The sequence below is a fragment of the Pinus tabuliformis genome, chromosome 5_2 (assembly GCF_031772625.1).
Source record: "Pinus tabuliformis cultivar Carrire ecotype Pingquan chromosome 5_2, CPIR1, whole genome shotgun sequence".
NCBI classification, from domain to species: Eukaryota; Viridiplantae; Streptophyta; class Pinopsida; order Pinales; family Pinaceae; genus Pinus; species Pinus tabuliformis.
The window spans coordinates 24,374,225-24,401,534 of NC_142306.1; the positions used below are offsets into that span (position 1 = coordinate 24,374,225).

General features: G+C 46.0%; 3 non-coding genes and 1 pseudogene across 3 annotated transcripts; all 4 read left to right on the forward strand.

The window, feature by feature from the left end:
- Positions 1 to 1,655: 1,655 nt before the first annotated feature.
- On the forward strand, positions 1,656 to 3,467 carry LOC149157442 (18S ribosomal RNA; annotated as a pseudogene).
- A 2,708-nt stretch (positions 3,468 to 6,175) lies between these two features.
- Positions 6,176 to 6,329, forward strand: LOC149157443 (5.8S ribosomal RNA). Its single transcript, XR_016262082.1, has one exon. It is a non-coding gene; the product is annotated as a 5.8S ribosomal RNA (ribosomal RNA).
- A 247-nt stretch (positions 6,330 to 6,576) lies between these two features.
- LOC149157444 (25S ribosomal RNA) lies at positions 6,577 to 9,967 on the forward strand. Its single transcript, XR_016262127.1, has one exon. It is a non-coding gene; the product is annotated as a 25S ribosomal RNA (ribosomal RNA).
- Positions 9,968 to 27,077: 17,110 nt separating this feature from the next.
- LOC149157445 (5.8S ribosomal RNA) lies at positions 27,078 to 27,231 on the forward strand. Its single transcript, XR_016262154.1, has one exon. It is a non-coding gene; the product is annotated as a 5.8S ribosomal RNA (ribosomal RNA).
- The last annotated feature ends 79 nt before the right edge of the window (positions 27,232 to 27,310 follow it).

Below are 27,310 nucleotides of genomic sequence, written 5' to 3' on the forward strand. Positions count from 1 at the left end.
TCCTAAGGGGAGAGGAATGATCTAGGTGGATATTGGTGGCCACCCTGCAGGTCCACTTGGACCCCCACCATTATTTCTTTCATCTTTTCAATTTCCTTAATTGTAGCACAATTTACTATTTTTAGCTGTTTTCGGGTCCTGAACTTCCGGAGCCGTTTTGAGGCCCTAAATGACATTTTTTTAGGAAAACTAGGTGCAACATGGGTCCATGGACCATTGTTTTTCTTCCCAAAGTTGTATTTCTCAGATAGATCTTTCTAAAAAGATATTGTACGTGTCAAACGGAGATCGTATGCCAAAGTTACGACCCCGGGAATTTGATGTATCAATTTACCCAAACAAGGCCCACAGTTTGGCATTTCATCTTCTAGGGTTAGGTTTTTGGATGTTTATGGTTCTCCATTGTTTCTCAACAATAAATAATCCTTCAAGCCTCATTGTAACACAGTTTAGAGGGATGTAGCCACCACATCTCTTCTCAGAGATAAGCTACCATCGCCCTAGCTGTTTATTTCCATTTTTTGTTTGTAAGCATATCCCAGTATTTTACGTTAATGAAATGAAGTATTATTTCCGATGCATCTTTGTGTTTATGGTTATCTCTATAATTTTTTGCATTCTTGTTTAAATCCAAATCAGCATCATGGTTGTCGCAGGCAGTCAAGAGATCAAGGTCCACTGTTGGTGCTGTCTGGGTGGACTCCTAGGTGGCCTCGGTGTGGGGTGGGGAGGGTCGGAGGGCATTTCTAAGAGAGGTTGTGGGATCGGTTCATCTTGTTTTATTTCCTTCCATTTCCTTTGCATTGAGGCTGTTGCAGGCGATCATGCAATCGAGGTCCATCGTTGCTGCTGTCTAGGCGGACTCCTAGGTGGCCTCTGTGTGGGGAGGGGAGGGTTGGGGGGCATATCTAGTGGAGGTTGTGAGCTCGGTTTGTCTTGTATTATTTTCTTCCCTTGCCTTTGTGTCGAGGCTACCACAAGCGATCATCCGATCGAGGTCCACTATTGCTGCTATCTGGGTGGACTCCTAGGTGGAATCGGTGCGGGGCTGGGAGGATTGTATGGCCTCTCTATGATAGGATTTGCAGTCAATCGTCTTCTTTTTATTTCCATCCTTTTCCTTCACATTGAGGCTGCCGCAAGCGATCGAGAGATCGAGGTCCATCATCGTTTATGTCTAGGTGGATTCCTAGGTGGCCCCAGTGCGGGGTGGGGAGGGTTGGGGCTCATTTATATATAAAGGTTTCGTGGTTGGTCATTCTCCATTTATTTCCTTTTCATCGAGGCTACCACAGGCAATCGGGAGATCGAGGTCCACCATTGCTGCTGTCCAGGTGGACTCCTAGGTGGCCTTGGTGCAGGGCGTGGAGGCTTTTGGAGCCATTTCTAAGGGAGTGGGTGAGTGATCACTCGTTTTATTGTTGTTCGGGGTGTGGTTGCAAACTCTAAAGTGGCCTTGGTGCATTGTGGCTTGGTAGGTCTACCCATTTTTTCGCCATGTCCTTGGCATGTTGCATGTGCTTCCTTCTTGGGATGCAAGAGGTGCAAGGCATAAAAGTCTTACATGATATTTTGATATCTCTTTGACTTGATGGGTGTTCAGGTTGGCTCCTGGTAAGACAGCACCAAGAATGGCCTTTGAAGTGGGAGGGTACTACCTGGTTGGTCCTGCCAATAGTCATATGCTTGTCTCAAAGATTAAGCCATGCATGTCTAATTATGAACTAATTCAGACTATGAAACTACAGATGGCTCATTAAATCAGTTATAGTTTTTTTTATGGTACCATACTATACAGATAACCATAGTAATTCTAGAGATAATACATGCACCAAGTCCTGACTCTTTGGAAGGGATGCATTTTTTAGATAAAAGGTCGGTGTAGGCTTGACCGCTTCTCCAGTGAATCATGATAACTCGAAGGATCACAAAGCCCTTGTGTTGGCGATACTTCATTCAAATTTCTACCCTATCAACTTTCAACGGTAGGATAGAGGCCTATGATGGTGGTGACGGTGACAGAGAATTAGGGTTTGCTTCCATAGAGGGAGCCTGAGAAATAGCTAACACATTCAAGGAAGGCAGCAGGCACAAAAATTACCCAATCCTGACATGGCGAGGTAGTGACAATAAATAACAATACTGGGCTCATCGAGTCTGGTAATTGGAATGAGTACAATCTAAATCCCTTAACGAGGATCCATTGGAGGGAAATTCTGGTGCCAGCAGCAACGGTAATTCTAGCTCCAATAGCGTATATTTAAGCTGTTGTAGTTAAAAAGCTCGTAGTTGGATCTTGGGTCGTAAAGATCAGTCTTCCTACTCGGTGTGCACCTGCCCTTTCGTCCCTTTTGTTGACAGCATGCTCCTGGCCTTAATTGGCTAGGTCACGGCTCCAGCACTGTTGCTTTGAAAAAATTAGAGTTCTCAAAGAAAGTTATGCTCTGAATACATTAGCATGGAATGATGTTATAGGAGTCTAGTCCTATTGTGTTGGCCTTTGGGATCAGAGTAATCATTAATAGGGACTGTTGGGGGCATTCGTATTTCATTATTAGAGGTGAAATTCTTGGATTTATGAAATATGGACCACTGCGAAAAGCATTTGCTAAGGATTTTTTCACTAATCAAGAACGAAAGCTGGGGGCTTGAAGACGATCAAATACCATCCTAGTCTAAACCATAAACAATGCCAACTAGGGATCGACAGATGTTGCTCTAAGGACTCCTCTAGCACCTTCTGAGAGATCAGAGTGTTTGGGTTCCGGGGGGAGTATGGTCGCAAGGCTGAAACTTAAAAGAATTGATGAAAGGGTACCACCAGGAGTGGATCCCGCGACTTAATTTGAATCAACACGGGGAAACTTACTAGGTCCAAACATATTAAGGATTGACAGATTGAGAGCTCTTTCTTGATTCTATGGATGGTGGTGCATGGCTATTCTTAGTTGGTGGAGCGATTTTTCTGGTTAATTCCAACACTGAACGAGACCTTAGCCTACTAACTAGCTATGTGGAGGTTCCCCTTCGTGGCCAACTTCTTACAGGGACTATGGCCATTTAGGTCATGGAAGTTTGAGGCAATAACAGGTCTATGATGCCCTTAGATGTTCTGGGCCACACCCTCGCTACACTGATGCAGCCAATGATTTTTTCTTCCAGGTTTGAGAGGATCAGGAAATATTCTCAAATTGCATCATGATGGGGATAGACCATTGCAATTATGGGTCTTCAATGAGGAATTCTTAGTAAGTGCATGTCATCAACTCATGTTGACTACGTACCTACCCTTTGTACTCATTGCCTATCACTCCTACCAATTGAATGATCTTGTGAAGTGTTCAGATTACGTCGACGATGGTGGTTTGCCATTGTCAACATTATGAGAAGTTCATTGAACCTGATCATTTAGAGGAAGGAGAAGCCATAACAAGGTTACCGTAGGTGAACCTGTGGTAGGATCATTGATAGTAGGGGTTTTCTTTCTTGGTTCAGGTTGGTTGGGTTTCGATTGTAATGTGGGACTGTGTGGTGTGTCTCTAGGGGAGCAGGTTTGGTGTTTGGCGGGAACATTGTTGGTTGCTTGTCTTCAGGTAACGCTTGTTTTTTCATGTGTGTGCTTGCAAGCCATGCTTGTACTTGTCCCACCCATCCTTTATTTTTCTTTCCCACAATGTATTTCTATAGGGGGGTTCGGAAGCTTGTTTCTTGGGAGCCTTCCGACGATCTGCTCTTCTAGACATGGTTGTTGTAGTTGAGGTTCTTGGGAAATATGATTGATAAATTTAGACTCATTTTTAGTGGCAGTGCTCGATCTTTTGTTCATTGGAAGGCATGGGCCAAGGGTTCAGGCCTCCATAGTTGGTTCTCTCGAAAAGGTATTGGTGGTTGATGTGTTTCTTGGGTGAGATTTTTTGTTGGTGGTTGGGTCGAGGGAGTGGTTGGACGCGTGCCTGGTAGCTCAAACACTCTGTGAGGGGAAATTGTTGGGGTGGGATCAGTATGGGATGGATGAAGAGCAATTCAACCCATTGGGCTAGCCACCCTACTCCTCCCGACCATTCCTCGAATGCCCTCGAAGAAGGGTTGGGTGTCAGGGTAATGAAAGACCCCTCCCTCCATCTGAGCTCCATCGAGACCACAATTTTCCCCGCCAATGGGCGTGAGGGTGGTAATCTTATCTCGTGCCTTTTCCATCGAGGGAATTCCTCATCCTCTCATGAACCACTCCCCTTCTAAGGAAAAAAGAAGTAGCGGGTTGTGTCTTTGTTCCTCCCTTTGGATTGTGGGTTTTTTGTGGGACTTGGTCATTTCTTTGCTTCATGGTGTGTGCTTTGCAGACATCCCTCTCTTTAGTGGCCTTGCGCCGTCGATGTATTTGTGGCTCATGGCTTTCTCTAGCATTGAGTGTCAGCCCGTGACAACTCCTCTTTGGAGTTTGATTCTTGACCCCTGTTGACTTTCTCGCTGGAAAGGTTGTTGGGTGTTTTGTACACGAAGGGGTGCAATAGTGAGGTGGGTTTGTTATTAGTAGTCTATTTATCGTTTTAAGCCTTGTCTCGGTTTGGGGGTTGTTTACCTCTCAGTAAGGTGCTCCAGACACTGGTCTCATTGCGGCCCTTGTCTTTTCTAGTTGTCAAGTTTAGGTTGTGACTTATTTGCTTGGTTGTTTGATTATTGTTTATTATGTTGTAAGCTATAAAGGGTGTTGTGTTGTAATGTATGTGGGAGGGTGTGAAGGGGTGGGATGATTTTTGATTGGATGCCTTGTTTGATTTCTTTTTGGTTGGAGAACATCTACTCGGTGTGTCGTTGAGCTTCTCTCTTTTCTTGAGATATTTATTTCTTTGGCGTTGTTCTCTTCCCTTCTTCCTTTTTCCCCTAGCTTTATGGAGAAGATGTGCGATTTTTGTGGATTGGTGTTTAGGAAGGATGAAAAGCATGTGAATTCTTGGGGTAGCCACCCTAGTCCTTCTTGATCATTGTCCCCTATAGTTCCCCCCCTTTTTGCGAAGGCACGGGGTTTGGGAAGCTTGTTCTCTATTTGAGCCTCCCCTTATGAGCTAGTAGTCACGTTTGATATCTCTTGCTTTCATGTTGTTTTCTTCCCTTCTTGCTTTCAACCCCTAGCTTTACAGAGAAAAGGTGGGATTGTTGTGGATTGGTGTTCAGGAAGGACGAAAAGTAGTGCAAGTTCTGGGGGTGGCCACCCTAGTCCTTCTTAATCATCCCCTGCAGTTCCCCCCTTTTTCCGAAGGCACGGGGTTGGGGAAGCTTTTTCTCTATTTGAGCCTCCCATTGTGAGTTGGTAGACATGTTTGATATCTATCTTTCTTTCAAGTTGTTTTCTTCCCTTCTTCCTTTTGGCCCCTAGCTTTACAGAGAAAAGGTGCGATTGTTGTGGATTGGTGTTCGGGAAGGACGAAACGCATTGCGAGCTCTCGGGGTGGCCAACCTAGACCTTCTAGATCGTCTTCCCCTGCAGTTCCCCCCTTTTTGCCAAAGCACGAGGTTGGGGAAGCTTGTTCTCTGTTTGAAGCCTCCCCTTGTGAGCTGGTAGCCACAGTTGATATCCCTTTCTTTCATGTTGTTTTCTTCCCTTCTTCCTTCTGGCCCCTAGCTTTATAGAGAAAAGGTGGGATTATTGTGGATTGGTGTTTGGGAAGGATGAAACGCAGTGTGAGCTCCCAGGGTGGCCACCCTAGTCCTTCTCGATCGTCATCCCCTTCAATTCCCCCCTTTTTGTGAAGGTATGGGGCTTGGGAGGCTTGTGCTTTATTTGAGCCTCCCCTTGTGAGCTAGTAGCCACATTTGATCTCTATTTCTTTCACCTTGTTTTCTTCCCTTCTTCCTTTAGGTCACTAGCTTTACGGAGAAAAGGGGGAATTCTTGTGGACTGGTGTTTGGGAAGGATTGAAAGCAGTGCGAGCTCCTGGGTGGCCACCCTAGTCCTTTTTTATTGTTTTGATGCATTTTCCCCCTTTTTGTGAGGGCATGGGGCTCAGGGAGATTGTTCTTTGTTTGAGCCTCCTCCTATGAGGGGGGTAGAAAAATTTGTTTGTCTTTCTTTCATGTGTTTTTCTTCCTTTCCTCCTTTTGGCTATTAGCCTTACATTTGTTGTGGGGGGTGCCCCTATTCAGTGTTATGGTGGATTTTTTGGTAATACGTGGAAATGACTCTCAGTAACGGATATCTCAGCTCTTGTTACGATGAAGAATGTAGTGAAATGTGATACTTAGTGTGAATTGCAGAATCCCGTGAATCATCGAGTTTTTGAACGAAATTTGTGCCCAAGGCCTCAGTTGAGGGCATGTCTATCTAGGTGTCACATCCCATTCAAACGCACTCCTCGTAATATGTTAGGGAGCAGCGAAGCTAGTCATCCATGCTTAATGTGGTGTGGTTGATTGAAATACCTCAAAAAATGTTTCGTGGCATCCGTCGGTGAGCGATGAACTTGTCCCCTTGGATGGGAAGTCGGCATTAGCTAATGCGAGCTTTGTGTGGCATCGCTCGAATTTGCTTTGCTCTCTCTTGTCCACCCATTGGGTAGGGCGGATTTAGCTCCAACTTTGCGACCTCAGCTGAGGTGAGAACACCCATTGAGTTTAAGCATATAATTAAGTAGAGGAAAAGAAACTTACAAGGATTCCCTTAGTAGCGGCGAGTGAACTGGGAAGAGCCCAGCATGAAAATCGGGTTGTAGTGTCGCCTGAATTGTAGTTTATAGAAGCTTCCTCAGCGATGGGCCTAGGTCAAGTCCCTTGGTAGGGGGCACCTGAGAGAGTGATAGCCCCATTGGGTCAAGACCCTACCACATCACAAGGCATTTTCGGCAAGTCGGGTTGTTTGTGAATGCAGCCCTAATTGGGTGGTAAATTCCATCTAAGGCTAAATACGGGTGAGAGACCAATAGCGAACAAGTACCGTGAGGGAAAGATGAAAAGGACTTTGAAAAGAGAGTTAAAGAGTGCTCAAAATTGCCGGGAGGGAAGCGGATGGAGGCTATCGATGCATCTCAGTCAAATGTGGAACAGCTCAGGCTAGTCCGCAGCTCGGCTTGAGGTGAAAACCAACACAGACTGCTACATCGTCACAAGCGCGGGTGGATTACTACCTACCGGTTTGCCATTGCAGTGGTCAAGGAATGAATTGAGCACCCTTGTTGCAGACCGTGTGCACCTACGCGCTTGTGGTGTTGGTTGACAGGCTTTCCATTCAACCCATCTTGAAACACGGACCAAGGAGTCTAACATGTGTGCGAGTCGGCGGGTTTGAAAACTTGTGAGGTGCAAGGAAGCTAACGACCAAGATCCACTCTCTATTGGGGTGCATTGTCGACCGACCTTGATCTTGTGTGAAGGGTTTGAGTGTAAGCACACCTGTTGGGACCCAAAAGATGGTGAACTATGCCTGCACAGGGTGAAGCCAGAGGAAACTCTGGTGGAGGCTCATAGCGATACTGACGTGCAAATCATTCATCTGACTTGGGTATAGGGGCAAAAGACTAATAAAACCATCTAGTAGCTGGTTTCCTCCTAAGCTTCCCTCAAGATAACTGAAGCTCATGAGCAAGTTTTGTTGAGTAAAGCAAATGATTAGAGGCATCGGGGGTGTAACGCTCTCGATCTATTCACAAACTTTAAATAGGTAAGAGGGTGCAGTTGCTCCATTGAGCCATGCTGTGGAATTGAGAGCTCCAAGTGGGAAATTTTTGGTAAGAATTATTGGTGATGTAGGATGAACCGAAAGTCGAATTACAGTGCCGAAAGTCAAGTTACAAAGGTTGATTTAGATAGTAGGAAGGTGGTCATGGAAGTTGAAATGTGTTAAGGAGTGTGTACCAAATCACCTGCCAAATCAAATAGCCCCAAATATGGATGGCGTTGAAGCGTGCAACCTATACTCAACCATTGGAGAAATTGCTTGGCTCCAATGAGTAGGAGGGCACAGGGATTGTTGAGAAAACTCGGGCGTGAGCTTGGGTGGATCAGCCCCCGGTGAAATCTTGGTGGTAGTAGCAAATATTCAAATGAGAACTTTGAAGACTGAAGTGGGGAAGGTTCCATGTGAACAACACTTGGACATGGGTTAGTCGATCCTAAGAGATGGGGAAGCCTTGTATCAAGGGTGCACTCTACATGAGCATCGAAAGGGAATCAGGTTAATATTCCTGAACCGGGACATGGTGGTAGGCGACAATGTTAGGAAATTGAAAGACGTTGTCAGGGACCCCTGGAAGAGTTATCTTTTATTTTTAACAGCTTGCCCGCCCTAGGATCGGTTCACCCGGAGATAGGGTCCAGCAACTGGAAGAGCACCACAAGTCTTCCGATGCCTTGTGTGCCCTTAGCAACCCTCGAAAATCTATAGGACCGAGTACCATTCATGCGCGGTCGTACTCATAACCGCATCAGGTCTCCAAGGTGAACAACCTCTAGTCAATAGAACAATGTAGGTAAGGGAAGTCGGCAAAATGGATCCATAACTTTAAGAAAAGGATTGGCTCTGAGGGCTGGGCCTAGAGGTTTGTGCCCTCAACACGTGGGATATCGACAGTCTGCCCCAGCTGTTCTCATGGCATGGGCAGGCAATCACGTGCCGATTGGGCTACATGCATAGAATGCCCCTTGCCGGGGGTTTTTCCCTAGGTGTCGAACAGTCGACTCAGAACTGGTATGGACAAGGGGAATCCGACTGTTTAATTAAGACAAAGCATTGCGATGGTCCATGCAGATGCTGACGCAATGTGATTTTTACCCAGTGCTCTGAATTTTAAAGTGAAGAAATTCAACTAAGCACGAGTAAACGACGGGAGTAACTATGACTCTCTTAAGGTAGCCAAATGCCTCATCATCTAATTAGTTACGCACATGAATGGATTAATGAGATTCCCACTGTCCCTTTCTACTATCTAGCGAAACCATAGCCAAGGGAACAGGCTTGGAAGAATCAGTGGGAAAAGAAGAACCCATTGAGCTTGACTCTAGCCCGACTTTGTGAAATGACTTGAGAGATTGAGAATAAGTGGGAGCCGTTTTCGGCGCAAGTGAAATACGACAACTTTTAACGTTATTTTACTTATTCCATGGGGTGGAGATGGGGAATTTCCCCTGTTTTTTGGCCTTAAGGCATGTTTTGGCAGGTTGATCTAGGTGGAATACATTTTCAGGTGGGGAGTTTGGCTGGTTTAGCACATTTGTTAAAAGATAACACAGGTGTCCTAAGATGAGCTCAAAGAGAATAGAAATCTCCTATGCAATAAAAGGGTAAATGCTCATTTGATTTTGATTTTCAGTACAAATACAAATTGAGAAAGCATGGCCTATCGATCCTTTAGATTTTCAGAATTTGAAGCTACAGGTGTCAGAAAAGTTACCACAGGGATAATTGGCTTGTGGCAGCCAATCGTTGATAGCAACGTTGCTTTTTTATCCTTCAATGTTGGTTCTTCTTATCATTGTGAAGCAGAATTCACCAAGTGTTGGATTTTTCACCCACCAATAGGGAACGTGAGCTGGGTTTATACCGTCATAAGATAGGTCAGTTTTACCCTACTGATGAACCGCACTGCAATAGTAATTCAACTTAGTACAAGAGGAATTGTTGATTCACACAATTAGTCATCGTGCTTGGTTGAAAAGCCAGTGGCTCGAAGCTATCGTCTGTCAAATTATGACTGAACGTCTCTAAGTCAGAATCCATGCCAAAAGTGGTGCATGTTGCTCTTTGACTGTATCTCAACCCGCAGTAAGGGCGTCACTTTATCACCCCCAAGGGCCCGTGTCATTTGCAAATCGTGACCGTGAAGCACCTCGGTCGGGGCAGCTTTGAAGTTCAATTCCAAATGATCATTGAGAAGAATCCTTTGCAGATGACTTAAATACATGATGGTGTATTGTAAGTGGCAGAGTGGCCTTGCTTCCACAATCCACTGAGATTCAACCCTTGGTCACCTCGATTCAGAACTTCACTCTTGTCACAAACAAATCCAGACAATCCTCCCGTTCTCACGCCTTGCCTCTTCCTCCAGGTGACAATTTTTTATTGCTTGGGGGTAGGAAATTTGGTGTTTCCACACTGTGATGGAAAAGGTGTCGAAGCCTAGGAAACTTTGGGTTTCCATGTCATGCTCTGGTGCCCAAAATTTTGGGGTTTCCATGTCACACCTCGGTGCCCAAAATTTGGGGTTTCCACATTGCGACAAAAAAGGTGCCCAAGCATGGGAAAATTTGGTGTTTCTGTGCTCTACCCCAGTGCCCAAGCATGGGAAAAATTGGGGCTTCCATGCCGTGCCCCGATGCCAAAAATTTGGGGTTTCCACCCGGCGCCTAAAATTTGAGACTTATGCCTGGCACAAAAAATTTGGGGTTTCCATGTCACAACCAAAATTTTGGGTTTCCAAGTCGCGCATCGACGGCCAAACTTGGGGAAAATTAGGGTTTCCATGTTGCACCACAACCAAAACTGGTGGCACCCAGGCGTACAGAAACTTGGGGTTTCCATGTCGCACCTTAGCACCCAAGCCTGAGAAACTCAGGGTTTCCATGTGGCGCCATGATCAAAATTAGAGGCGCCCAAGCCTGGGGAAACTTGGGGTTTCCATGTCGTGCCCTAGCACCCGAGCCTGGGAAACCTGGGGTTTCCATGTCGTGCCACGACCAAAACCGGCAGTACCAAAGTCTAGGGAAACTTGGGGTTTCCATGTTCCACCCTTGATGGAACCATAGGTCTCCACATTTTACGGCATGATGGAAACACAAGGTTTTCAACAATGCCCCAACGCATGGAACTTGGGGTTTCAATGATGATGGAAACCAGCTCACAAGTCTGGGGAACATGGGGTGTTTCGAAACCACTACCCAAGACTGGGAAACTCGCAGTTTCCATGTCGTGACGCGGTCAGAATCACTGACGTAAACCACCCAAGTTTTGGAAATCTGGGGTTTCCATGTCATGGCACACCCTGAATCGCCCGAGAGTCTGTGGAACTTTGGATTTCCATGTCGTGGGGCAATGAAAATCTACCAAAGTCTAGAGAACTCGGGGTGTCCATTTTGTGGCGCGATGGAAATTGCTAACCAAGTCAGTGGAAGCATAGGGTTTCCATTTCGCGTCACAACAGAAATTGCTACCCAAGTCTACGAAACGAAGGGTTCCCATGTCATTCGCGCTGCAGCTAAAATTGCCGCCCAAGTCTGGGGAGCTTTGGGTTTCCATGTCATCATGTGATAGGGAATGACTGCCCAAGTTTGGGGAGCTTCAGGTTTCCATGTCATCGCGCAACAGGGAACGACCACCGAAGTCTACTGAACACAGGGCTTTCCATTCCATGGCATGATAGAAACCACCCAATTATGGGAAACTTGGGGTCTTCCATGTCCCACCATGACAAAAACCACGACCTTGGTGTAAGGAACTCAGGTTTCCATGTCGCGAAACGACAGAGAACCGCCCAAGCCTGCGGAACCTGGGGGCTTCTATTTCATGGCATGAGGGAAACTGCCTAATTACATGAACCTCTCGGTCTCCATCTCTCCCTCGGGTGCAAACCGTGGCCTCGGTGAGAGGAACTTGGGTTTCCATGTTGTAACATGGCCGAAATCGCCCAAGTTTATGGAACTCATGGTTTCCATGTTGAGGAACGATGAAGAACTACCCAAGTCTTGTGAACTCAGGGATTCCATTTCGTGGCGGGGTGGAAACCGCTTGCGTAGTCTATCTCTGGAACTTGGGGTTTCCATGCCTTATTGCGATGGGAGCAGTTTAAGTGCGAGGAAAGTAGGGTTTCCCTCCCTCGCCATGACGATAGTTTTCCAAGTGTGTGAAATCTTAGGTTTCCATGTCCCATCACACTGGAAACGTCTACCACGTACGGGGGGGGGGGGCTTGGGGTGTAAGGTATTCGAGTGGGGAGTGCCCGAGACAGTCGAAAGACTAAACCCATAGTACAGGCACCCACATTCCGTTATATGTGACTCAGGTGAGCATTCAGTTATATGTGAAGACTTGGCATGTCATTCACTTATGCGCGATGGTGATGGGCGCACTCATAGCAAGTACGCCATGTTGGGCAGGGCACACACCCCTTGATACGTGCATGATGGGTTAGTCACCAATGGAAGGTGCACAGGTGACCCTTGTTGGGTGCTCAGATGAAAGAGGTGACCATGTGCGGATGAGTTAGGATGCAAGCAGGTGTGTGACGTGTGGCGACAGGTGTAATCGGCTAAGTGTTGGAGCCGACCCATGGGTGCGACGATGCACACAAAGCAATGCGTTGGTTCGTTGGAATGGGGTGTGTCAAGGTTATGTGGTAGGTCGACAAAACACTGACTTCCACATTGAAAAAACAAGTGTGAAGGAAGGTGTTGGGAAAAAACAGAAGGAAGACAATAACGCAGGTAAGAGGGTCACACTAGCATGCAGATTACAATGGGTGGGTTAGACTTGGTAGTGCAGACAGGTAGAGAGGGGCGAGTTATCGACTAGATAGGTAGGCTACACTACATGTGGGCCATGTGCCCTCACTATGGATTGCACCGATAGGCTGAGTTTCGGTGCTGTGGAACGGAAAGTTGAGTGGACATGTTCGTAGTTCAGGTGTGGTGTTGTTTCATGTAGGCCGCGGGTAGTAAAGCACGACCACACGACATGATGGGTTGAAAGAATAACTGAAGAAGATAAATCGATGGTAAGTTATTTTCGCTGCATTGTTAAGAGCACTTATTGGAAAATTGACTGAGTGTTGATGTAGGCGCAGCCCATGTACTCAAGTATTGCTAAAAGGAAAAAGTACAGTGGTGCTTCACACGCTTATGTGTGGTTGAAATATTACCACTAGGATAGGAGCGTGACATGGGGTCTCCCAGTCCCTCCTCAACAAAAGTCGCCAAATTGTGTTGAACCCAAGGATTCCATGTCCCACCTTGTCAAAAGCCTCACAAGTGCAGGAAATTTGGGGTTTCCATGTCTTGTCACGATGGAAATCACCCTAGGTGCAGTAAATGGTGTACATTGAGTCTGCAACCTCACATCAAGAAAAAGGCACGGTTGGTCAAGAGAATGAAGGTTTCTTCATTGGTAAAGGATCTCGCTAAGGATAAAAGGTTGGAGTCTCTTCTAGAGCTAGTCCACCAAAGACTATCAAAAGTTGAAAGAAGGACACAGTGCCGGGGAATGAAGTGCCAAAGAAATAAAGTGTAGAGAGGAGGAAGGACTTGACTTGTGCTTGGAAGATATTCTTGTCAAGGTTCTTAGGCTTCACAATGACCAATAAGAAGCTTCAATAAGAGAAATTTATGAAAGGGTTTTCCTCGCTGAGAGAGAGAGGTTTTACTGTGGCAGAAAGCCAACATCTTGTGTTCTTGTTCTTATGTTTTTGGCACCAATTTGATGAAGTAAAAACACATGCATTATTAAGAAGAGAATAATATTAATATAACAAGATAAATTGTAAAAGAGCTTCACAAATTGTTATAAAGTCTAGAAGAATCTCTATATACCCCATTGCCTAATATTTTTCAACGTTGTATCAGAGCTAAGGTGACACACCAAGGAAAGGGAATGTCAAGAACATCTGTAAGGTTTAAGCATCAAGCCAAGAAGTCTCAATCATATCAAGGACAAGAAGGTCTACCATCTATCATTCATGATGGAAGACTACAAAGCAAGAAGAAAATGCTTGTATAAAGGCACCTACAAGAAGAAGAAATCAAAGAGGGACCTACATCAAGCTACACCATCTTGAAAAATGAAGGGCACTACGAGTCAAGTCATCAAACAAGTCCATTTGAAGAAAGCAACTTGAAGAACATCAAGATCTAAGGAAGGCAAGCCATCAAGTCTTCAAGAAGAAAGAAAGTTCACTACATCTCAAACTCTATCAAGTAAGTATATGTCCCCTTCTGAGTATACCTCAATGTCTTTTTTCAAGGAATGTAACAAATTGGTTGGGACCACTACATGTCCAAAATCCAATGATTTGGATGCCAATAATATGGATGCTACAAATGGATTGTCCTAAACTTAAGAAGGACAAAAAAAATAGGAGAAAAAGGGAAGAAGCTCATGTAACTCAAGAAGTGAAAGAAGATGACAAGAAGAAAAAGAAGGAAGATCCCCCCATGACTAAGTCAACCTCTTTGCTTAAAGTCTTCTTTCAAAGTTTTGAGTACTATAGAAGCATATAGAAATAGAATAGATTGCATGGTTAAAGATATCTTCTAGAATATAGGAGCATGGTGTAGATATAGCTCAAGATATTCACATAGAAGGAGCATACCTATTATAGGGTCTCATCCACAATGAAAAAATGATTGATCATGATCAAAATTCTTAGAAGGCCTCCATCATCAAAGGAAGAAACATTTTCAAGGTAAGGGTCTTCAAGATCCTCTGATAGAATATTCAAATAAGCTTCGTACATAAGGGGGTAGATGTCTCATTGGGAGTCCCATTTATGAGATTCAAGAAAGGATGATATATAGGTGAGAGCAGATGAAGCAAGAAAGGCTACACCAATCAAGGAGAACTATCAAATAAAGCTGAGATGATAAAAGCATAATCAAGATGAGGTATGTATGCATCAAAGTTTAAGTCATGTCATCATATATATTGGATCATGGGAAAAGTTACAGAATCATGATCAAGAATAAAAGGATCTCTTTCACCAACGATATGCTCATAGGCATGTACTACAATGGAGTAAAGGTCAACATGAAGAAGTTCTCTCATAAGGAGTATAAGGTGGTTGACTAATCAATCCAAAAAGAAGCAAATAAAGAATGAGATCAAGCATGTGAAGAAAATCATGGTCACAAAGAATAAATATTTGAAAATATTCCTCAATATCTCTCAAAATAATGCATGGAAACTCTGACAAAGGAAGAAAAAGATCAAAGGACCCTTGACACCTACGAAGGCCTTGGAGATAGTAAGGTGCAGATAACCAATTCAACTCTACAAATATGTCATGATGAAGATGCCATCCAACAAAAGCACCATTTGATGTTGAAGAAATATCACAATGAAGTCATGAAGGGCCACTAAATCAAAGTATGGGAATAAGCAAGTACAACTAAGCATCCATGTGATAAGTATTATGAAGGATAGACAAGATGACAAAGGAGTAGCTAGATGATAAAAAGAACCTAATATATATCAAGAAGGCCAGTTTCTAGGAAGGGAGCAATGACATGACAAACCAAGAGGGAAAGTGATCGATGGCCAGTACCCTGCCAAGAAGAAGTTCAAACAAATAATTCATGACATCGAAGGAAAGAAGGAGATCAAGCAGCGAAAGGACCCACGAAGAAGACGTTGTTGATGAATGGACAAGTCTCTAGCTAAGAGGGAGTTCTAACAAATTCCCAACTACAAAGGAGCTTGGGCAAGTTCCTTGTCAGAGGAAACTTGGGCATGTCTTCCTCAATCAAGGGGAAGAGATAGACACAACATTCTTGTCTTCACTTGGAAAGAAAGAATGGGAGTATTGGGTAATCATTTGGCATCTGATGCTCTTTGAGGATGTGTAGGGCATCCAAGACAAGGGTAGGCAAGAGGATAGTTATTCTTTGAGGGCTGGGAACCCTAGACAAGAATTGTCCTAGAAGGTCATACTCAGGGAACACTTGGGTGGGTATGTACCTTAAGAGACAATTACTAAGGTGTTTATAAGCCATTAGCCTCACCAACATTGTGCTCTGATCTTATGAGAGATAAAGTTGTTAGTCAATGCCTTGCTATGAACAATGTTGGCTAGTATGATGCTATAATAGATGGGTTTCCAATCTGGTTTCTCTTATGTAAATTATTCAAGATTGAAAAATAGCCAAACACCTTGTAATAATTTATGAATACCTCCCTAGTTAAGAGGGGGTGTTGAAGAAAGTGTAACCGGGTTTAGTCTTAATAAATGTACTTTTGATATTTGTATTTATTCAAGAAAATAAATAAATATATATATGTGTGTGTGTGTGTGTGTGTATTATTTATCATTGAGTTTCTTTCTCATTGAAATAGGCCTAGAACATGTTAAAGTGTTATAGGTGAGTCGAAGAGTCAAAATAAAATGTTGAGACCTTAAGGGCATTTTACGCCAGGTATATTTATGTATTAGATTCAAAGATATTCCTACCCTCGTGCCTTCGTTCGGGTTGTGCACCCATTCAAACCCCAAATTTCGTTTGCGCGAGACAGGTTGTGCTGTGTTGTGCCATGTGTGGTTACCCATGCACATGTGGTTGTGCTGAAAATGCTAAGTCATGACCACCTGTGAGTCTTCTACACATTTTTGTGGCCCGTTTACCTGATGCTCCCTCATGCCTTTGTTCGGGTTGTGCACCCATGGAAACCCCAAATTTCATTCGGGCATGTTGGGTTGGCTTGCTCAAGGTGGGTCAGGTCGTGTCGTGCCCTGTGTGGGTGCTTGGGCACACGTGGTCGTGCCAAAAATTCTAAGTCGTCACTGCCCATGTGTCTTCTGCGCGTTTGTGCAACCCATTTTCCTGAAGCTCCCTCGTGCCTTCATTTGGGTCGTGCACCCATGGAAACCCCAAATTTCATTCGGGCTGTGCACACATGGAAACAACAAATTTTGTTTGGGCAGGTCGAGTCGTGTTGTGTGTGGGTGCCATGCAAACGCATTCGGGTGAGTCGGGTCGAGTCGTGCCATGTCATGTGTGGGTACTTGGGAACATGTTTCCATGCAAAAATTTCTAATATGTGACCACCCGTGTACCTTCTACATGTTTGTGTGACCCGTTTGCTCGACACTCTCTCGTGCCTTCATTTGGGTCTTGCACCGATGGAAACCCAAAATTTCGTTCGGGAGGGTCAGGTCGTACCGCGCGTGGGTGCTCGGGCACACCTGGTAGTGCCAAAAATACTAAGTCATGACCCTCCTTTGCCTTCTACACATTTGTGTGGCCCGTTTATCTAACACTCCATTCTGCCTTTGTTCAGGTCGTGCACCAATGGAAACCACAAATTTCATTCTGGTTGTGCACCGATGGAAACCCAAAATTTTATTCGGGTTGGGTCATGTTGTGTTGTGTGTGGGTGCCCATGCAAACCTGTTCAGGCTGGTCGGGTCAGATTGCCCAGGGCCGGTCGAGACCACCCATGCATCTTTTGCACATCCGTGTAGCCTGTTTTCCTGATGCTCCCTTGTGCCTTCATTCAGGTCGTGCATGCACGGAAACCCAAAATTTTGTTCAGGTCGTGCACCCATGGAAACCCCAAATTTCATTTGGGTGGGTCGGGACATTTTATGTGTGGGTGCCTGTGTAACCGCGCTAGGGCGAGTCAGGTCAGGTTGCATCATATCGTGTCATGTGAGGGCACTTGGGGCACACGTAGCCGTATCAAAAAATGCTAAGTTGTGACCGGGTGGGCTTTGTGCACGTTCGTGCGGCCCATTTTCCCAACTCTCCCTTGTGCATTTGTTTTTCCCATGTGTTGGAGCCCATGTAAACTCATTTGGGTGGCTCGTTTGTCGTGTAAACTTGTTTGGGCAGGTCATTTTCCCATGTAAACTCCTTCGGGCTGGTTGTTTACCTTTGTAAACTTGTTCGGGCAGGTTGTTTTTCGTGTAAACTCGTTCGAGTGGATCATTTGAAGGCACCCGTGTAAACTCGTTGTGGCGAGTCGTTTTCCATGTAAAATCGTTCGGGTGGGTCATTTGAGGGCACATATGTCAACTTGTTCGGGAGGGTTGTTTTCCATGTAAAATCATTTGGGTGAGTCGTTTGAGGGTTGTTTGCCATGTAAACTCATTCGAGAAAGTCGTTTGCCATGTAAACTCATTTGGGCGTGTCGTTTAAGGGTGCTTATGTAAACTCATTCGGGAAGGTCATTTTCCATGTAAACTCATTCGGGCAGGTTGTTAGAGGGCATTCGTGTAAACTCATTTGGGCGGGTTGTTTGAGGGCAGCCATGTAAACATGTTCGGGCAGGTCATTTGAGGGCATCCATGTAAACTAGTTCAGGCAGGTTGTTTGAGGGCACCTGTGTAAAATCGTTCAGGCAAGTTGTTTGCCATGTAAACTCGTTCAGGTAGGTCATTTTCCATGTAAAATCATTCAGGAGGGTCTTTTGAGGGTGCCTACATAAACGCGTTCGGTCGTGTCGTTTAGTGTGAGGGCATGCCCAAGCACACGAGCCCGTATCAAAAACGCTAAGTTGTGACCCGGGATTGCCTTTGTGCATGGTCATGCAGCTCAATTTCCCAGCTGTCCTTTGTGCCTTTGTTTTGGTAGTGTGGCCACCAATGTAAAATCGTTCAGGCAGGTCATTTGATGGCAGCCATGTAAACTCGTTCAAGCGGGTCATTTGAGGGTTTCCGTGTAAATTCGATCGGGTGGGTCGTTCGAGGGTGTTCGTGTAAAATCATTCGAGCGGGTTGTTTGACGGCATCTGTGTAAACTCGTTCGAGCAAGTTGTTTGAGGGTGTCTGTGTCAACTCGTTCAGGCAAGTCATTTGATGGCATCCATGTCAACTCGTTCAGACAGGTCATTTAGGCGGGTCATTTGAGGGCATCCGTGTAAATGTGTTTGGGCAAGTCATTCGGGTAGGTCGTTCAGGCAGGTCATTTGAGGGCATCTGTGTAAACACGTCCGGGTAGGTCATTTGGGTGGGTCGGGTAGGTCTTTTGGTTGATTTGTTCAATGTGATGGCATGCCCAGGCACACGAGCCTGTATCAAAAATGCTAAGTTGTGACCCAGGGTGGGCTTTGTGCACATTTGTGCAGCTCATTTTCCTGACTCTCCCTTGTCCCTTCATTTTGGTTGTGTAGGTACCCATGTAAACCCGTTTGGACAGGTCGTTTGAGGGTGTTCGTGTCAACTCATTCAGGCGGGTCATTTGAAGGCATCCGTGTAAACCTGTTTGGGTGGGTCAAGCGATGGAATCCATGTAAAATCATTTGGGCGGGTTGGGCAAGGGCATCCATGTAAACTTGTTTGGGAAAGTCAGGCAAGGGTGTCTGTGTAAACTTGTTTGGTCAAGTCATTCAATGTGAGGGCACACCCGAGAACATGAGCCCGTATCAAAAATGCTAAGTTGTGACTCGGGGTGGGCTTTATGCATGTTCATGAATCTTGTTTCCCCAACTCTCGGTTGTCCCTTTGTTTCAGTCGTGTGGGCGCCCATGTAAACTCATTCGGGCGGGTCATTCAGGCAGTTCAGGTGAGGGTGTCTATGTAAACTCATTCAGGCAGGTTAGGCGAGGGTGTCTGTAAACTTGTTTGGTCAGGTCGTTGAGTGTGAGGGCATGCCCAAGCACATGAGCCCATATAAAAAATGCTAAGTTGTGACCTGGGGTGGGCTTTGTGCACGTTCGTACAACTCGGTTGCCCAGCTCTCTCTTGTGCCTTCATTTTTGTCAACCCCCTACATTGGCGGTACTCTTCCAACCGCACTATAGTGACGTGCGCACCACTTACCACTTTCTTTTCACCAATACTTATGATCATGGACTATTCCTAACATTCGTATTTAGTTTATTTTTCGTTAACAAGTATTAAGTTATCCTTTATACAAGATGAAATCCATGAACATTCATCATAAAAGCATTAACATATAGAAATGCACAATAGTATAAAGGGACGGGAAACTCCCCGATGTGAGTCTACATGTATATCAATATATAATTTCCATGCACATTTAAATCTTGGAGGAAACCCCAAATTTACACTTGGCCAAATTTTCACAACTTCAGAAAAATCAGTTTCCAAGCCTCATCGACACCTCCGAACGGTTGCTGCATGTTCTTCCCAACTCTTCGTTCACCCCTAAATGCACTCATTCAGCTCGTCGCACCATTTTCCCAACTTGGGCACCCAGCCGTGTCACTATGCATGCCTAACCAACATGTCCCCACATTGGTCGCCTTCGTTCACAACCTGTTGCACTTCTTCACTCAACTTGTTCACCGTCCATTCAAAAAACACCCTCACCATGTTACCTTGCCTGACATTATCATTTAGCCCAACTATTCCTTCATTCAGCAGGTGAAAATGCACCCGTGTTGCCACTCACCCGAACTCTCGTTCATGGTTCTTACCTCCCTTTGTTTAGTGGGTCCTACGTAGTACCGCCTACACAAAGTCCCGTTCATGACCTTCCATTGAACCACCCTTCGTTCAGCAAATGCCTGCACCGTTTTGTCATGCACGAACCATCAATTGGCCGTTGAACCCTGCACAAACACCCTACTCGGTTCGCCTGTCATTCAGACCTGCATGAACGCCCTACCTGGTTTGCCTGTCGTTCAACCCTCCATGAATGCCCTACCTGGTTCGCCCATCATTTAACTCTGCATGAATGCCCTGTTCGGTTTGCTCGGTTTGCACGATACCTGCACTTGTTTTGCCCATCGTGCAGGCACATCTGCAGCATAGAACTTCGCACCTACACTGTAGACTTAACTCGTCCAAGTGACTTATTCGTTAGTTGAAGTGATGCCTCTCCACCAACTGGCCTTCACTTATTTATACGCCTGCCCCTCATTGTTTGGTCATTTTGCCAGCCTTTGTTCCATGTCTGCCCATCAGCCTATCCACGTTTTACCACCGTTTGCCTTCCCGTTTACAATGTTCGGCTGCCCATCATGTGTTGGTTTGCCCGTCAGCTCACCCGCTTGTCAGGTCGCCCAGGACAACCCACATGATATAAACATACCTCCACTGAAATACTTCGCATTTCCTTTGTTTCGCTTCATGTGAGCTGTGGCTTGACTCTCTCATTCGCGCCATCGCCCGTTCATGAACCATAGCTCATGGGTGTTATAATTTCAGTCGTGTGGGTGCCCATGTTAGCTCATTTGGGTGGGTCATTTGAGGGCGTCCATGTCAAATCGTTCAGGCAGGTTGTTCGGGTGGGTCATTTGAGGGTGTCCATGACAACTCATTTAGGCGGGTTATTTGAGGGTGTCCATGTAAACTCATTTGGGCAGGTCATTTGAGGGCATCCTTGTAAACTTGTTCGGGCGGGTCAGGCGAGGGCGTCCATGTAAACTCGTTCGGGTGGGTCGGACAGGTCGGGTGGGTCAGATAGGTCGGGCGAGGGCATTCGTGTAAACCCATTCGGGTGGGTCGTTCAGTGTGAGGGCATGCTCGGGCACATGAGCCCATATCAAAAATGCTAAGCTGTGACCCAGGGTGGGCTTTGTTCACGTTTGTGTAGCTCGTTTTCCCAGATCTCCCTTATGCCTTCATTTCGATTGTGCGAGTGCCCATGTAAACTCGTTTGGGTAGGTCGTTTGAGGGCATCTGTGCCAACTCATTTGGGCGGGTCATTTGAGGGTGTCCATGTAAACTCGTTTGGGTGGGTCATTCGGGTGGGTCGTTTGAGGGAATCTATGTAAACTCATTCAGGTAGGTCAGGCGAGTGCATCCATGTAAACTCATTCAGTCGGGTCATTCAGTGTGAGGGAGCACCCGGGCACATGAGCTCGTATCAAAAATGCTAAGTTGTGACCTAGGATGGGCTTTGTGCACATTTGTGCAGCTCGTTTGCCTAGCTCTCCCTTGTCCCTTTGTTTTGGTCATGTGGGCACCCATGTAAACTCGTTCCGGTAGGTTGTTTGAGGGCGTCCATGTCAACTCGTTTAGGCGGGTCATTTGAGGGTGTCAATGTAAACCTATTTGTGCGGGTTGTTTGAGGACATCCATGTAAACTCATTCAGGTAGGTCGTTTGAGTTCATCCTTGTAAACTTGTTGGGTTGGGTCGTTTGGAAGGGTCATTTGATGGCGTCCCTGTAAACATGTTAGGGTGGGTCTATTAGGTTGGGTGAGGGTGTTTGTGTAAACTTGTTCAGGCAGGTCGGGTGAGGGTGTCCAAGAAAATGAGTTCGGGCGAGTCAGGCGAGGGTGTCCATGTAAACGCGTTCGATCAGGTCATCTAGTGTGAGGGCGCGCCTAGGCACACAAGCCCATATAAAAAATGCTAAGTTGTGACCCAGGGTGGGCTTTATGCATGGTCGTGCAACTCTTTTTCCCGGCTATCCATTGTCCATCCATTTCGGTCGCGTGGGTGCCCATGTAGACTTGTTTAGGTGGGTCATTTGAGGGCATCCATGTCAACTCATTCGGGCGACTCGTTTGAGGGTGTTTGTGTAAACGCGTTCGGGTGGGTTGGGCAAGGGAGTCCATGTAAACTCGTTTGGGCGGGTCGGGCGAGATTTTCCATGTAAACTCGTTCAAGTGGGTCGTTCAGTGTGAGGGGGCACCTGGGCACACGAGCTTGTATCAAAAATTCTAAATTGTGACTCAGGGTGGGCATTTCGGTTGTGTGGGCACCCATGTAAACTCATTTAGGTAGGTCGTTTGAGGACGTCTGTGTCAACTCATTCGGGCAGGTTGTTTGGGCGGGTCATTTGAGGGCGTCCATGTAAACTCATTCAGGTGGGTCGTTTGGGAGGGTCAGGCGAGGGCGTCTATGTAAACTTGTTCGGGTGGGTTGGGCGAGGGCGTCCGTGTAAGCTCATTCTGGCAGGTCGAGCGAGGGCGTCCATGTAAACTCATTCGGGCAGGTCGGGCGAGGGCGTCGATGTAAACTTGTTCAGTCGGGTCATTCAGTGGGAGGATGCACCTAGACACACAACCCCGTATCAAAAATGTTAAGTTGTGACCCAAGGTGGGCTTTGTGCATGTTCGTGCGGCTCGTTTGCCTGGCTCTCCCTTGTCCCTTCATTTTGATCGTGTGGGCACCCATGTAAACTCATTTGGGCAGGTTGTTTGAGGACGTCCATGTCAACTCATTCGGGTGAGTCGTTTGATGGTGTCCATGTAAACTTGTTCAGGCAGGTCGAGTGAGGTTGTCTGTGTAGACTCGTTCGGGTAGGTCAGGGGAGGGTGTCCGTGTAAACTCGTTTGGTCAGGTCGTTCACTGTGAGGGTGCACCTGGGCATAGCAACCCGTATCAAAAATGCTAAGTTGTGACTCAGGGTGGGCTTTGTGCACGTTTGTGTAGCTCGTTTGCCCAGCTCTCCCTTGTGCCTTCATTTCAGTCATCTGGGCACCCATGTAAACTCATTCGAGCAGGTCATTTGAGGGCGTGTGTGTCAACTCATTTGGGCGAGTCATTTGAGGGCGTTCGTGTAAACTTGTTCAGGCTAGTTGGGTGAGGGCGTCTTTTTAAACTCGTTGGGGAGGGTCGAGTGAGGGTGTCAATGTAAACTCGTTTGATCGGGTCATTCAATTTGAGGGCGTGCCCGAGCACATGAGCCCATATAAAAAATGCTAAGTTCTAACCCGAGGTGGGCTTTATGCATGTTTGTGCAACTCGTTTGCCTGGCTCTCCCTTGTGCCTTCGTTTTAGTCATGTGGGCCTATGTTAACTCGTTTGGGTGGGTCGTTTGAGGGTGTCTATGTCAACGCATTTGGGTGGGTCGTTCAAGCGAGTTATTTGAGGGCGTCTGTGTACACTCGTTCGAGCGGGTTGTTTGGGTAGGTCGAATGAGGGCATCCATGTAAACGCGTTTGGGTAGGTTGGGTGAGGGTGTCTGTGTAAACTCATTTGATCAGGCCGTTTAGTGTGAGGGCATGCTTGGGCACACGAGCCCGTATAAAAAATGCTATGTTGTGACCCAGGGTGGGCTTTGTGCACATTCATGCACCTCATTTTCTCATCTCTCCCTTGTCCCTTCATTGTGGTCATGTGGGTGCCCATGTAAACTCGTTCAGGTAGGTTGGTTGACGGCATCAGTGTCAACTTGTTTGAACGGGTCGTTTGGGGAGGTCGGGCGAGGGAGTCCATGTAAACTCATTCGGGTGGGTCAGGCGAGGGTGTTTGCGTGTTTGGTCGGGTCATTCAGTGTGAGGGCACGTCTGGGAACACGAGCTCGTTAATTCAGAGTGAGTTGAAGCGATTTGTTTGGTTAATTCCAATAACGAATGAGACCTCAACCTACTAACTAGCTACACAGAGGTTCCCCTTTGTGTTCAGCTTCTTAGAGGGACTATGGCCGTTTAGGCCATGGAATTTTGAGGCAATAATAGGTCTGTGATGCCCTTAGATGTTCTGGGCTGCATGCACGCTACAATGATGCAGCCAACGAGTTTTTCTTCCTAGTTCAAGAGGATCAGGAAATCTTCTCAAATTGTATCGTCATGGGGATAGACCATTGCAATTATTAGTCTTCAATGAGGAATTCCTAGTTAGCACATGTCATCAGCTCATGTTGACTACGTCCCTATCCTTTGTAAACACCACCTGTCGCTCCTACCAATTGAATGATCGGGTGAAGTGTTTGAATTGCATCGATGATGGTGGTTCGCCGTCATCGACGTCATGAGAAGTTCATTGAACCTTATCATTTAGAGGAAGGAGAATTTGCAACAAGGTTACCGTAGGTGAACCCGTAGTAGGATCATTGCTATCAGGTGTTTTCTTTTTTGGTTCGGGTTGGTTGGGTTTCAATTGCAATGTGGGACTGTCTGGTGTGTCTCTGGGGAAGTGGGTTTGGTGTTTGGCGAGAAAATTGTTGGTTGCTTATCTTCAGGTAATGCTTATTTTTTCGTGTGTGTGCTTGGAAGCCATGCTTGTGCTTGTCTCACCCATCCTTTGCTTTTCTTTCCCCCAATGTGTTTCTATAGGGGGTTCAGAAGCTTGTTTCTTGGGAGCCTTCTGACGATCTGCTTGACTGGGCATGGTTACTGCAGTTGAGGTACTTAGGAAATACAATGTATAAATTTAGACTCATTCATACCGGTGGTGCTCGGTCTTTTGTTTGTCGGAAGGCATGGGCCAAGGGTGCGGGCTTCCACAGTTGGCTCTCTCGAAAAGGCGGCAGTGGTTGATGTGTTGCTTGGGTGAGCTTTTTTGCTGGTGGTTGGGTCAAGGGAGTGGTTTCCATGAGGGGAAATTTTTGGGGTGGGGTCAGTATGAGATGGATGAAGAGCAGTTAAACCCATTGGGCTGGCCACCCTAGCCCTCCCAGGCGTTCCTTGATATGCCCTCGCGAAAGGGTTGGGTGTCTAGGTAATTAAAAACCCCTCCCTCGGTCTGAGCTCCATCGAGATCACAATTTTCCTTGCCAATGGGCATGAGGGTGGCAATCTTATCTCATGCCTTTTCCATCGAGGGAATTCCTCACCCTCTCATGAGACACTCCCCTTCTAAGGAAAAAAGTAGCGGGCTGTGTCTTTGTTCCTCCCTTTGGGTTATGGGTTTTTTGTGGGACTTGGTCAGTTCTTTGTTTCATGGTGTGTGCTTTACGGACGTCCCTCTCTTTAGTGGCCTTGCACCATCGATGTATTTGTGGCCCATGGATTTCTCTAGTATTGAGTGTCAGCCCGTGACAACTCCTCCTTGGAGTTTGATTCTTAACCCCCATTAACTTTCTCGCTGGAAAGGTTGTTGGGTGTTTTGTACATGGAGGGGTGCAATAGCAGTGTGGGTTTGTTATTAGTAGTCTATTTGTCATTTGAAGCCTTGTGCTAGGTTGGGGGGTCGTTTACCTCTCAGTAATGTGTTCCAGACACTGGTCTCATCACAGACCTTGTCTTTTCTAGTGGTCAAGTTTAGGTTGTGATTTATTTGCTTGGTTGTTTGATTGTTGTTTGTTATGTTGTAAGTTGGAAAGGGTGTTGTGCGATAATGTATGTGGGAGGGTGTGAAGAGGTGGGATGATTTTTTATTGGGTGCCTTGTTTGATTTCTTTTTGGTTAGCAGACATCTACTTGGTGTGCTATTGAGCTTCTCTCTTTTCTTGGGATCTTTGTTTCTTCGGTGTTGTTTTCTTCCCTTCTTCCTTTTGCCCCTAGATTTAAGGAGAAGAGGTGGGATTGTTTTGGATTGGTGTTCGGGAAGGATGAATGATAGTGCAAGTTCCCAGGGTGGCCACACTAGTCCTTCTCGATCGCTGTCCTTTGCAGTTCCCCCCTTTTTGCGAAGGAACAGGGTTTAGGAAGCTTGTTCTCTATTTGAGACTCCCCTTGTGAGCCAATAACCACATTTGGTATCTCTTGCTTTCATGTTGTTTTCTTCCCTTCTTGCTTTTAGCCCCTAGCTTTACAAAGAAAAGGTGGGATTGTTGTGGATTGGTGTTCAGGAAGGATGAAAAGTAGTGCGAGTTCTGGGGGTGGCCACCCTAGTCCTTCTCGATCGTCGTCCCCTACAGTTCCCCCCTTTTTGTGAAGGCACATGGTTGGGGAAGCTTGTTCTCTATTTGAGCTTCCCCTTGTGAGAAGGTAGACATGTTTGATATCTCTCTTTATTTCATGTTGTTTTATTTCCTTCTTCCTTTTTGCCCCTAACTTTATAGACAAAAGGTGGGATTGTTGTGGATTGGTGTTCGAGAAGGATGAAACATAGTGCAAGCTCCCAGGGTGTCCACACTAGTCCTTCTCGATCATTGTCACCTATGGTTCCCCCCTTTTTTCCAAGGCATAGGTTTGGGAAATATTGTTCTCTATTTGAAGCCTCCCCTTGTGAGCCAGTAGCCACAGTTGATATCCCTTTCTTTCATGTTGTTTTCTTCCCTTCTTCCTTCTAACCCCTAGCTTTATGGAGAAAAGGTGCGATTGTTGTGGATTGGTGTTCGAGAATGATGAAACACAGTGTGAGCTCCCATGATGGCCACCCTAGTCCTTCTCAATCGTCGTCGCTTTCAATTCCCCCCTTTTTGTCAAGGAACAGGGCTTGGGAGGCTTGTGCTTTGTTTGAACCTCCCCTTGTGAGCCAGTAGCCACATTTTATCTCTATTTCTTTCACCTTGTTTTCTTCCCTTCTTCCTTTCAGTACTTAGCTTTAAGGAGAAAAGGGGGAATTGTTGTGGACTGGTGTTCGGGAAGGATTAAAAACAATCCGAGCTCCCAAGGTGACCACCCAAGTCCTTCTCAATTGTTGTTCCATGCATTTCCCCATTTTTTTCGAGGGCATGGGGCTCGGGGAGATTGTTATCTATTTGAGCCTCCTCCTATGGGGGGGGGGGGGGGGTAGAAATCTTTGTTTCTCTTTCTTTCATGCATTTCTATTCATTTCCTCCTTTTGGCCCTTAGCCTTACATTTGTTGTGGGGGGTGCCCCTATTCAATGTTGTGGCAGATTTTTCATTAATATGTGGAAACGACTCTCAGAAATGGATATCTCGGCTCCTGTTATGATGAAGAACATAGAGAAATGAAATACTTAGTGTGAAATGTAGAATCCTATGAATAATTGAGTTTTTGAACACAATTTGCGCCCGAGGCCTTGGTCGAGGGCATGTCTGTCTAGGTGTTGTATCCCATTCAAACACACTCCCTGCAATATGTTAGGTTGCAGTAGAGCTATTCATCCGTGCTTAATGTGGTGCACTTGG